Source organism: Eleutherodactylus coqui, chromosome 4 (assembly GCF_035609145.1).
Source record: "Eleutherodactylus coqui strain aEleCoq1 chromosome 4, aEleCoq1.hap1, whole genome shotgun sequence".
NCBI lineage: Eukaryota > Metazoa > Chordata > Amphibia > Anura > Eleutherodactylidae > Eleutherodactylus > Eleutherodactylus coqui.
Window position 1 is genome coordinate 279,718,192 of NC_089840.1, and position 13,776 is coordinate 279,731,967.

At 46.6% G+C, this 13,776-nt stretch overlaps 1 protein-coding gene across 5 annotated transcripts in view; it reads left to right on the forward strand.

The window, feature by feature from the left end:
• The window catches only part of LOC136624352 (zinc finger protein 585A-like), a 188,413-nt gene that overhangs the window by 27,463 nt on the left and 147,174 nt on the right, over positions 1 to 13,776 (forward strand). The window lies entirely within an intron of this gene.

Below are 13,776 nucleotides of genomic sequence, written 5' to 3' on the forward strand. Positions count from 1 at the left end.
AAATGCTCCCAATATTCCAGCTTTTAATAAATATACACAAATTATATCGGTCTATTTTTACAACCTAAATGAAGTACATGTGGCGAAAAAACAATGTCAGAATCACTTGGATATGCAAAACCTTTAAGGAGTTATGTTATGTTCAACGACACATGTCGGATTTCCAAAATTTGGCTACCTCACGAAGGCGCAAACAAGCTTCGTCACTAAGGGGTTGAAGAACCAAGACTCTATCCAGACTCTACCGTTGAAATGATGGGAGATGGGATAAAGAGAAACATAGGATGGAATTTGTATTTTTCCAAATGCAATGCTAAACCCGAGAAGGAGGGTTTCTTTGCCTTCATTCTGGTTTGAAAGACAAGTTCCTTAAATCCACAGACTCTTAGGATGGTGGCTTGAACCTTCAAGCTGTTAAATGAAGCATAGGTAAATTCTAATAGAATAGAGGTACCTGTAAAAAAAAGATTTTAAAGAGGGAGGCGCCACAGAGAGTTGACGAGCAAGTTGACTAGATCCACGTATCACGTCCGGTTGGGTCAATCTGTGCTCATGAGAATCACCAGAAGGCCTTTCATTTTGATTTTCTTGAAAAATTGTGGGATTATTCGGAAGGGAGAATGACATGTGAACCGGAATTCTGTCCATGAAATTACTAAAGCCTCTACTGCTTGAGCTTGTGGGGTCCTTAGACCTGGCCACAAAATTTCTCAGCTTGCAACTGATTCTGACTCCATGAGGTTTATGTCCATATGACCTCACCTTCAACAAAGTTTCTAAAAGACTTCTAGATGTAGTTCCTATTCTCGGGGGTCAACTGTCTCTCTGCTGAGGAAGTCTGCTACCCAGTTGTCTACTCCCGATACATGGACTGCTGAGAGTGCTGGAAGATGATCTTCAGCCCATGTCAAGATCTTTGCTGCTTCCTCTATAACGTTAAAGCTGTGAGTCCCACCTTGATGATTTATGTGCATGAAAGCCATCTTAGTAGTTTGGACCCGCACTGATAGCCCTGTTAGCTGGAGTGCAAAGTGATTAAGGGACGGGAAAATGGCACAAAGTTCCAATATGTTTATTGATCGATCTTTTTGGATTAAGCTTTTTGAACTGAGAGATTCTTCAGAGTAACCTAACGACCGGAAAGGCTGACATCTTCAGAAAGGAACTACCCTTATGGAACTGTGGGGATTCCAGCCACCAAAACAATGAGTGCTGAATATACAGAGACAGTCGGATCTTCCAAGTGGACAAAGTCATAGGCTTGTCCTACTTCGAGAGAATGGTCCACTGGAGAGGCAGCGCATGAAATTTGCATGAAAGCAATTGCCTTTGAAGTAGAAGACAATCAGGCCCATCACCCTCATAAAGTGACAAATAGTCATGCGATTTGGAGTTTGCAGAGATCATACGTATTTCTGACATTGTAGTTTTGACATTGGCAATAGTACACATGTTTGCGCCATGTCGAAGGATAGACCCAGAAAATCCTGCTGTTGCAACTATGTGAGAGAAGACATGGGATGGTTGATGATCTACCAAAACCTGGACAACGTGTCCTGAGTTATGTGGAGGCTGTCCAGGTTTGCTGACAGGGTTAGGGCTTATATCATGAGGTCATTGAGATGTGGAATGGCCACAAAGCCCTTGAAATGGAGGAAAGCCATCACTGACCCCAGGACCTTTGTAAAAACTTGCGGAGCCTTGGCCAACCAAATAGAAGGGCCTTGAATTGATCATAATTTGACTTGATAGCAAAGCAGAAAAATCGCTGATGCGCTGGGCAGATAGGTAAGCATCCAAAGACAGATCTTGGCAACTCCATGCGAAAATGTCAGACTTTTTACGTATTGTTTAAGCCTCTTCAGATGCAGAACTGGTCTCACAGAGTCCTACTTCCCAGGTATCACAAAAAGATTGGCATCAGACATGATGACACCTTGAGAGGACAGGTTGTCTATTGTCTGAAGAAAAGCTTTGGCTTTTAAAGTAGACTTTGGAATTATAAAACTGAAAAAACAATCCATAGATGGAGCTGAAAAATCTATGGCATAATAGCCTGAAGACATGACTTCCTGAACCCAGGCGTCTAAAACATGGGCGAACTAAGTTTCCCTGGACAGGGAATCGAACACCCACCCTAGAGGGATCGAGTGGGGACTGCCTTTCATGCAGTAGATTTAGTAGAAGAAGCCTGGGAGGTCTGAGAACGGGAACACCCAGGATTGTCTTGGTTTAAATGAGGGCCTTCACTACTGTTCCTGCTTCTTATTTTTTTTAGTATTGTGAGATGGTGACCGGCAAGTTGCTGGAGGGCAGGTATATTTCGCCTAGGATGCTCTCCTATGCTGCTTTGGGGAGCGCTTGGGCAGATACGTGCCACCGAGCAGCCTGGGCTCGGTGGAGGAAGCCGGCAGTATGGTGTCAGTAACACTAAGTTACTGACACGTTGTAGCAAGTAAGTGGCTCCAAGCCGCATAATCCGGGCCGGCTTTTCCTGGAGTGACCAAAGTGAAGGGTGGGATGGTCACTCCCACGTACCAGGTGGGGCTGGTACCAGGCCTTATAAAGCCTGGGCCTACAGGGCTAGGAAGAGAGCTGAGACCTCTGCAGGTCTGAGAGTCCTGGCTGGCTGTGTGCAGGAACCATTTTGTTACCAGTGTGTAGACAGGGACGCTACATGTTTAGTAAGTGCTCAGACGAGCAGGATTTATGTTATGTTTGCCTGATGTTAAGGCCTGTATTTTGCTTTTGTTTGCTTGGAAATAAACCCAGGCAAAGCCTGGACTAAAGACTTTATCCTATGTGTCACTGTCTCTGACTGCTTATGCCCAGGTTGCTACCGATCCTAAACGCTAATCCCTCACATATGGTGTTTGGATGTGGGCAGCGGTCTTAAAGAGACATACACCAATTAGTGGACATTTTGCTGCAGCAGCTGGAGAACCGTTGCTAAGGGCAACCGCCCAAGAGAGATTGACTGGAGAGTGCTGTAACCCCCATGTCCTGGGTGAAAGCTGCAACGGCACAGCCATCAGATATTGCCAAGATGGAGGAACTGATAAAGCAGCTGGTACAAATGAACGTGCAGCAACAGCAAGCGTTGGCCCAGCAGCAACAAGTGGCGGCGACCCAGCAAAAGATCCATGAGGAGGCCATGAGAGCTCAGGCCGAGACTAATGCTCTCCTGGCGCAAAGTGTGCAGAGGTCGTCTGGTTCGCTCCCCACCACCCGTACCGCGGTACAGGCGGCCTTACAAAAGATGACGGCCACCGATGACATCGAGGCCTTTCTCACGGTCTTTGAGAGAGTGGCCGAGAGGGAGAAATTACCAGCACCTCAGTGGGCGGAGGTAGTAGCGCCTTTCCTGACAGGAGAACCCCAAAAGGCCTACTTTGACCTCGGGGAGCAGGATGCCAAGGACTATAATAAGCTCAAAGGTGAGATCCTGGCACGCTTGGGCGTGGACACCCATGTGCGGGCCCGACGCGTACACGCCTGGACTTTCACGGACGACCTACTAGCTGGCTCCCAGATGTACGACCTGTTCCACCTAGTGAGAAAGTGGCTGCAGCCAGAGGAGTCGTCCCCGGCGGAGATCGTACAAAGAGTGGTTCTGGACAAGTTCATCCGCTCATTGCCCCCCGCAATCCAGCGCTGGGTGGGACAAGGGGGTCCCCAGGATGTGGTCCAACTCGTGAGCCTCGTCGAGAGGTATAAAGCCACGGAGGACTTACTGCAAGCCGTGCCTCCTCGACGTTCCAACCCCGGGAACAGCAAGTCGGCTGGAGCTCCTGGTAAGACTGTTCCATATGTAAGGGGTGTCAAAAGTGTCCCAAGGGGAGGCGGCTCAGAGGGGGATCGTTTGGGGCAGAGGAGGAGCCCCAAATGGACATTCGGGTCCCGGGTAGAACCCCAAGGAGACCGGGCCTCCATACGATGTTGGCGCTGTCATGAGCCCGGGCATCTTGCTGCCAACTGTCCACTTACCGTGGAACCAATGGACTGTGACTCTGCCCGGCGGAGGTCGATGTTCGCACGGCCAGTGTGTTCTGCAGAGACTGCGTCAGAGACTGATCGACCATTATGTCACCTAAAGGTGAATGACTTTGCGGTGACAGCTCTACTGGACTCAGGGAGCTTGGTTACGCTGGTGCACTCCAGCCTGGTCGATCCCACAACCTTCACCAGCCGTCGTATGGGGGTTGTTTGTGTGCATGGGGACACCAAGGAGTATCCTATTGCCCTTGTACGACTTGATACTCCGTGTGGACTTGCCACCCATGAGGTGGGCGTCGTAAAATCCTTAATGCACACCGTGATCCTCGGGAGAGACTTTCCCCTATTTTGGGACTTGTGGCGACACCGAGGGTCGTCTGCAAATAAGGTTCATGATAATGCAAATGTGTATGATGTGTGTCCAGAACCGTTTGACCCTGAGGGTACGGTTCCAGCAGTAGGGGTGACCCAAGAGAATGGGGATAACTTTCCCTTAACAGTACTAGCGGGTGAGACAGAGATACAGGACGAAGTGGTTGCTATGCCTGACTTAGAGGTCTCACGTGCCAATTTCGGAACTGAGCAGCTCTGAGACCCCACCTTAGTAAAGGTCAGGGAAAATGTTAAAGTACTAAATGGGGAGCCTCAATTCCCAGGGGCTGATACTGTGTTTCCACACCTGGCAGTCAATCAAGAGTTGTTGTATCAAGTTGACAAGGTATGTGGGGAGGTTGTGGAACAGCTGGTGGTACCTCAGTCTTATCGCAGGATGGTCTTAGACCTGGCGCACAAGCATGTGCTGGGAGGTCATCTCGGGAGCGAAAAGACAAGGGAACGCATCCTTCAGCGTATTTTCTGGCCGGGGGTACATGGTGATGTAAAACGTTACTGTGAGTCGTGCCCGGAGTGTCAAATAACAGCTCCTATGCCCCATTACTGGAGCCCCTTAGTGCCCTTGCCCATCATAGAGGTGCCGTTTGAGCGGATCGCTATGGACCTAGTTGGGCCCTTGGTAAAGTCTGCCCGGGGTCACCAACATATATTAGTGGTTGTAGACTATGCCACCCGTTACCCCGAAGCCGTTCCTTTACGCAATACGTCATCCAAGGGTATTGCAAAGGAACTACTTCACATGTTCTCCCGCACGGGCATACCAAAAGAGATCCTGACGGACCAAGGAACCCCCTTTATGTCAAAGGTCATGAAGGAATTGTGTGAGCTGCTGAATATTAAGCACTTACGGACGTCGGTGTACCACCCACAGACGGATGGTCTGGTTGAGAGATTTAATAAGACCCTAAAAAGCATACTCAAAAAGGTAGTCAATAAGGATGGGAAGGACTGGGACTGTCTGCTGCCATATTTAATGTTCTCAATCCGTGAAGTCCCACAATCCTCCACTGGGTTCTCTCCCTTTGAATTAGTTTATGGTAGACTTCCCCAAGGGCTCCTTGATGTAGCTAAGGAGACCTGAGAGCACGAGTCCACCCCCTACAGGAGTGTTATTGAACACATCTCCCTGATGCAAGATCGAATTGCGGCGGTCATGCCTATTGTTAGAGAACATTTACAGCAGGCTCAAGAAGCCCAAAGCCGGGTATATAACAGGTCCGCCAAGGTGAGAACCTTCAACCCTGGGGATCGGGTACTAGTGTTGGTGCCCACCCTGGAAAGTAAATTCCTAGCAAAATGGCAAGGGCCCTATGAAATAATTGAGAAAGTCGGAGAGGTAAATTATAAGGTATACCAGCCAGGTAGGCGGAAACCAGAACAGTTGTACCATGTAAACCTAATTAAGCCATGGAAGGACAGAGAAGCCCTGACTGCAGTGAGCACCCCCCATGGTGAGGTCCCAGAGGTGTGTGTATCAGGGTCCCTGTCCAAATCCCAACAACAAGAGTCGAGGGAATTTATACAACGTAACTCAGATGTGTTCTCTGATATACCAGGGCGTACTGGTGTCATAAAACACGACATTATAACTGAACCAGGGGTAAAGGTTCAGTTTAAACCGTACAGGGTTCCAGAAGCCCGCAGACGAGCCATCTCAGAGGAGGTCAAGAAAATGCTAGACCTCGGAGTAATTGAGGAGTCGAAAAGCGAATGGTCCAGCCCTATCGTGCTGATACCAAAACCTGATGGCTCTCTGCGCTTCTGTAACGACTTCCGGAAGCTAAATGACGTGTCAAAATTTGACGCATACCCAATGCCGAGAGTGGACGAGTTAATTGAGAGACTGGGTCATGCTAGGTACTTTTCCACTCTCGACCTTACTAAAGGCTACTGGCAGGTTCCCCTTACAGAGAGCGCGAAAGAAAAGACTGCGTTTGCCACACCAGAAGGGTTGTTTCAGTACATCTGCCTACCCTTCGGTTTGCATGGAGCCCCAGCAACCTTCCAAAGATTGATGGATATCATACTCAAACCCCATCGTCAATATGCGTCAGCATATTTAGATGATATCATCATCTTTAGCGAAGACTGGGACAGCCATCTACCCAAGGTACAGGCAGTACTGAACTCCCTTAGAAAAGCAGGGCTCACAGCAAACCCAAAGAAGTGCGCCATAGGCCTCGAAGAAGCACGATACCTGGGGTATGTAATAGGCAGGGGTATTATAAAACCCCAGATCAATAAAGTTGAAGCCGTTCAGGACTGGCCACAACCCACTACTAAAAAGCAGGTGAGAGCTTTTTTAGGCATTGTAGGGTACTATAGGCGGTTCGTGCAGAACTTTGCTAGCATAGCAGCACCCCTAACAGACTTGACCAAGAACAGTAAGTCAGTCTTGGTCAAGTGGAACCCTGACGCAGAAAAGGCGTTCCAGGAGATAAAACGGGCCCTCTGTAGACGTCCAGTGTTGGTCACACCTAATTTTAAAAGAGAATTTATTGTTCAGACAGACGCGTCCGACGTGGGACTGGGAGCAGTTCTGTCCCAAGAAGTAGAGGGAGAGGAACATCCCGTGATTTATCTAAGCAGGAAGCTCACGCCACCTGAGAAAAATTACAGCATTGTTGAACGGGAGTGCCTAGCCATCAAATGGGCCCTTGAATCCCTAAAATACTACCTTCTAGGTCGGCACTTCAGGCTGATCACAGACCACTCTCCCTTAACCTGGATGTCACAGGCAAAAGAGAGAAACGCCAGAGTCACCAGGTGGTTCCTGACACTTTGAAACTTCAGTTTCTCTGTCGAACACAGGGCAGGAAAGCTACAGGGCAATGCCGATGCCTTGTCAAGGATGCATTGCATGGCGGCTAAAGGTGTCCGACCCCACAGGCTCGAACAGAGGGGGAGGGTATGTGAGACGGTGACCGGCAAGGTGCTGGAGGGCAGGTATATTTCGCCTAGGATGCTCTCCTATGCTGCTTTGGGGAGCGCTTGGGCAGATACGTGCCACCGAGCAGCCTGGGCTCGGTGGAGGAAGCCGGCAGTATGGTGTCAGTAACACTAAGTTACTGACACGTTGTAGCAAGTAAGTGGCTCCAAGCCGCATAATCCGGGCCGGCTTTTCCTGGAGTGACCAAAGTGAAGGGTGGGATGGTCACTCCCACGTACCAGGTGGGGCTGGTACCAGGCCTTATAAAGCCTGGGCCTACAGGGCCAGGAAGAGAGCTGAGACCTCTGCAGGTCTGAGAGTCCTGGCTGGCTGTGTGCAGGAGCCATTTTGTTACCAGTGTGTAGACAGGGACGCTACATGTTTAGTAAGTGCTCAGACGAGCAGGATTTACGTTATGTTTGCCTGATGTTAAGGCCTGTATTTTGCTTTTGTTTGCTTGGAAATAAACCCAGGCAAAGCCTGGACTAAAGACTTTATCCTATGTGTCACTGTCTCTGACTGCTTATGCCCAGGTTGCTACCGATCCTAAACGCTAATCCCTCACAGTATCCAAACTTTAGGGGATAGAGCATCAAAAGGATTAAAACTGGGTTCTTTGCCTTTGCAATCCTCTTGTACGTTTTGTTCTATTTTGTGGTAGGTGGGAACTCTTACTACTAGTAGCCTCCAAAATAATTTAATCACGTCTGGCTCAACCTGCGATCTCAGTTTAGGAAGAACTGAATGGGATGGCAATGCAGGAGCTATAGACAATCTATTTGAATGGGAAGGTCTAGTTCCCTTGTGTGGTCTACCATGGACAGAGTCCTATGTAACTAGGTCATCTCCATCTGACATGTTTCAACCACGGTGAGTGTTGAAACGGTCTAACCTTTCTAAAATAGTAGTAGAGGCCCTGGTAAGGTGAATGACCACATGTGACACGGAGTGTGCTTACTGTGTGGTTCAGTGATTTGTATAAGCTGGGCAGAAGGGGTGCCAGTAGTTGATTCTGCAGCCACCAGCCATGATGGAACGCAGTTAGAACAAAATGGTTCATAGTGGCCACATATTAGTTTTTAGTATTACTACGATAGCATGCATAGTATATGATTCTGGCTAACTCCTATCTGGATTCTTCCGCTCTGGGGTTTCATGCTGTAGATTTAGTAGAAGAAGCCTGAGAATGGGAACACCAGGATTGTCTCAGTTTAAATGAGGGTCTTCACTCCTTTTTTTTGCTTGTCTTTTTTTTAGTATCCAAATTTCAGGGGTTGGAGCATCAAAAGGATTAAAACTGGATTATTTGCCTTTGCAATCCTCTTGTATGTTTTGTTCTATTTTGTGGTAGGTGGGAACTCTTACTACCAGTAGCCTCCAAAATAATCTATTCAAGTCTGGCTCAACTTGCGATCTGAGTTTAGGAAGAACTGAATGGGATGGCGATGCAGGAGATATAGACAATCTCTTTTAAATGGGAAGGTCTAGTTCCCTTGTGTGGTCTATTATAGGCAGAGTCCTGTACAACTAGGTCGTCTCCATTTGACATATTTCAACCAGGTTGAGAGTTGAAATGGTCTAGTCTTTCTAAAATAGCGGTAGAGGCCCTGGTAAGGTCAGTAGACGCATGTGACAGGGAGTGTGCTTACTGTGTGGTTCAGCGATTTGTATAAGCTGGGCAAAGGGAGTGCCAGTAGTTGATTCTGCAGCCAACGGCCATGATGGAATGTAGTTAGAACAAAACGGTTCATAGTGGCCACATATTAGTTTTTAGTATTACTGTGATAGCATGCATAGTATATGATTCTGGCTAACTTCTATCTGGATTCTTCCGCTCTAGAGTTGGACATGTCACTAATGAAGTAGTTCTACAATTACTGCAATATTGACTGCTGAAAGATGTACTGCAGAAGAGGCAATTGAACAGGGGAGCTAGCCACCAGGCAGAGCTTACCCAATTCAAAGCAGAGTTCTGTAACAAAAAATAACTGCATAAAAGAGAACACATTTAAATGCTGTCAGAACTCCCACCCCAACAGCTGATTGGGACGGGGAGCCTGACAGCAGTAGGGCCCAATCAAGGAGATGCTGGGAACACCGTTCCCAGCCTTGCGGAACAGACGGATGCCGAGGAAGCACCCCTGGTAGTCATGGAAATGGACATTCTTTGAGCCGGGCCGCTTTGCGTAGTTCCAAGCAACAGAAGAAATGGCTCTAGGCTTCTGACTTTCTCCACAGCAACACATACACATATGTATAATTACCACATTTGTCAATCTCTTAGCTATAGGTTTGGCATTAGCATTTTTATTTATTATATTGTACACGCCACACCTTTAATCGAGATGAGGTCTATGCAAACCCATATAAACTTCAAGACACCTACCTCTGGTAGCTTTACGCAGCTACCAATAAACTGTTAGTTTGGCTCGCACTGAGGAAGAAATGGGTACGTTGACCAGTTGGTCTGGATTATAACAGGAGCATACCATGCAGCCCAGTACAAACCAGGTCGCAGCAGTGTTGAACCTTGGGGCAAATCAATCAGAAGACAATATACCACACAGTACCTCCTCAGAGCAATGGTGGAGCTCATGACTCAAGTGTGACATCATGGTGTAGAACGTGCTGGGAAAGCACAGGACTTTATCCTTTCTCCAGACCCCATCGGTGTGTGATCCATTCTTTCTTCATAGTTCCTCTCAGGGACTCATTCCTGCAATAAGCAACAGAGAAAATATCCACACCTAATCGAGGTGTAATCAGCCATACATCAGTTAAGGAGAGTCTGTCTACTGCGTCTACTCTCCGGAGTTACATCCTTGGTGTGAGCCTGGTAGAGATTTAAGGTAGGCAAAGGCAAAGTCCCCTGGTGCAAGCAGACTGTTTTTGCGGGTGGCTTGCCATTTCCTTACCCAGTCATCTCCTATGCCCCCCCCCCAAACCCCCAGCAAGCTGGGTACTGATTTTATCAATGGAAGGCTCATTTTACCTTGGGCCAGCTACCTGACCCATGCAGGGATTGAACCCGCAAAATTCAGGTAAAATTTCTGCTGCCCCAATGCTCTGCACCACATGAGGCTCTCTGGCAAGACCTCTGTGAAATTGTATAAAAACAACTAAATACTGCTTCTGCGTTCTAGATTGGTTTACGCAATGGTTCAACCAAAAAAACAAATATTTACACTGCACCACGAACGTGTGGAATCGAATGCGATTCCAAAAGTGTACCTCAAGTCGATGCTCACTTTCAAGCTGTTAAGGCCCGCTGCACGGTCACATAACCTTTCAAGTCTTGAGGTCCAAATTAGTCCGTATCTGGGTGCACCAGGGAGACCAAGAACTAGACAGAGTCAGTTTTCAGTTCCCACAGATATGTAGAGTTGAGCCGCGGCAGATATACAGCTCACTCTGCATAAGGCGGGCGTACTGCGCGTTTATTGACTTGGTATAGTTCTAATACAGGAAAGGAATGCGTCATTAGTCACAGCGTTAATCTCATTGGGTTAGACAAACATTAAGAATCATGCATTGTTCAGCAATCGGCGTAGTGTGAGAATATATGAAATGTCCTTCAAAAATCCGCTTTCCCGGCCTTATCTGGTTTCTTCCCTTGTGATTGAGATGGTCAGCACAGCCAGTTCCTTTGTTGAAAGCTGGAGGCGTGGGGGGCTTCTTCTGATAACAGCTGCACATCATACATCCAGACTTGTTTTCTCGAAACAAATGTCAAACACTGTACCGTATCTCATGCTCTAAAGTTATTTCTGCTTGAATTATTGTTTTACTACGCACAAGCTTATTTACATCTTACAATGCTCCATTTTGTATCTAGCGGCCATTTTAAGACAGATTCTTTATTTTTTATGGACCTGTACCTTCTCAAAGCCAGTCCTACATATTACAGCGAGTGCCATCATGTCCAACCTCCTCAGATATGTCCCAGGAAAGGAGTGGTTATGTCACCAATGCACAACCTGTTCTGCTTGTCCACCATGATATTCTGGAACAATCTAAAAAAAAACTCAAAGCTTGTATTAGTAATTGGTTTATTTTTAACATGCTCAGATGCAATTTTGTTCTGTGGGATCTAGTCATTGAAAAAAAACTGAGTATTTTCAGGCTGGTCAGTGGTTACCGTTCCGATTTCCTCCACCCTTTGAATCCACGCAAAAATAATACAGCGAGATTCAACATAGCTACTTTTATTTCTATGGTCCTGACCTAGCTGCAACTATCTATGATCAATTCATTAAAATACAGTTTGCCCATGTGATACTTATCCAGAGTCCACTTCCAAAATTCAGGGAAATCACCATCACCTTAGGCCCGAAGTAGTGGAATCCAAACAGTTTCAGCATCACATGGAGGCCCATTCTCATGAAGACAATGTCTTCCACCCGTTTCCTCAACATTTAAGTGCCACGTAGAGGAAAGGAAAAGTTGAGTCGTAGCTGCAGGCAGTTGTCCACATCCTGTAATTGTTACTGAAAATTGTTGTCAGTCCACCCAGAAGGGTCAACATTACCCCAAGTCCTCCCATTAGCCTTTTGTTCCTAGTAAAGGCTTACAATGAACATACACCTGTCACCAGGACTCAGGCGGGGCAGCTATCAGAATTTCTGATTTCTTTTTATTGACACATGCTTTATAGTCCTTCAGATATTTTTTGTGTGAGAATTTAGGGGGTGGGGGCTAGTGAGGAAAAGAGTGTCTTTTTAATGCAGAGGATTAGTTCTAGATCCGTTTTAGAAGCTATAGTGTTCTGTAAGTTTGAGTTTGACTTTACTGGTTGTTTTAGATTTCTTTCCATTTCATAGAATCATAGAGTTGGAAGGGACATCTGGGGTCATTGGGTCCACCCCCCTGCTCAATGCAGGATTCACTAAATAATCCAAGACAGATGTCTATCCAGAGATTTGTCTCCTTTGACACTGGTGGGAGTTGCTATGTGCGTGTTTTTCTGTTGGAGTACACCTGAGGGCAATTAGGGATGATTTTTATTTCCACCTTGCCTTGGTTCTGTGCTGATCAATGTATGCAGTCTTCTTCTGCTGCTGTAGGTGAACGTTGCTGGATCAGGGTTCTGTAATTCATCTAGCAACTGTGTTTTGCAATTCTACCAGCAACTCCCAAATACTTTGGTTTACTTTGTGGAGATTGTTTATTTGCACAGTGGTATTCATTTGATATAGGTTGCAGGGTAAGTGAGTGGCCAAGGAACAGGGTGGATCTGTCCTTATCAAGGTGGGTCATTTCCTATTAGGTAGGGACTGTCACCATCTAGAACCAAGTAGGGAAAGTTCTCCTTGTTTATTTTCTTTATCACATAAAACTAGTGTTCCTGGTAGGGGAAGGGGGGGGGGGGGCACATTGTAAGACACATTGCATGCACAAAACAGATGTGACATATAGACTTTTTCGATACAAGAAATCTTTTTAATGGGGAATTAAGCGCTTTTGTATCAAGTGAAAGAATTTTCTGTGACATGAATCAAAATTATCAAGAAGCACATGAGAAGGAACTTTGGAAGAAAATAACTTACTAGGCATACCATGAGCCAATGAAAATAATCATAAGAAAACATTTTGTTGCTCGCAGATTCATAATCTCTAAAAATGAGAGTAGCTAGAACAAAAAATAGAAATAGAGCAGGAAAACAAAGCAGACTGAGGGAATGGATGAGAGTCCAAGCCTCATTGGGAAGAGGTTTTCTGAGAACATTCTTGAGTTGTTTTGACAGGTCCTCTAAGTCAGGGGTCCCCAACTCCAGTCCTCAGGAACCACCGACAGGTCATGTTTTCAGTATCTCCTATGGTAAGAACACCTGTGGCAATGTCTGAGGCACCGACAATAATTACATCACTTGTGCAACACTGAGGAAATCCTGAAAACATGAAGTTTAATCTCACCTCGCTGATCGCGAATGTTACATGATTGCCATTATCCATTGGATAACTGTGATCATGTGACCAGAGACCGCTCACCGCGGTCCTCGGTCCCTGCTGCAGGCTCTTGGCTAACTTTAGTAGCTAGGAGCAAGAAGATTTTAAATTATTCCTCTCCAGCTTCTGCGCTTGCATCCGCCATTTTGCCAGAGGGCACATACACGGAAGCTAGGGGAAAAGTGCGTGGATAAAGATCCGTTTGGGGGACATTTCAGGAGGGCTTAGTTATGTAATTTTACCTCCCCTCACGAATTGGATCTGTTATGGGAGGTGAAACTTTAATTTACATCAGCGGCTTTTTTGCATGCGTCTACCATTTTGGCAAAGGGCACCAGGGTAAGGTCCGCGGATAAATCCGGGGGACTTAGGTACGTAATTTCATGTCCCCTCATGGATCTGATCTGTGAGGGAAGATGAAACTTAAACTTTGACTTTTTATTTACTTTCATGGGATCGCGGTGAAAGATTGGATAACTGCGATCACGTGACAAGGGGTTGCATTTCACAGC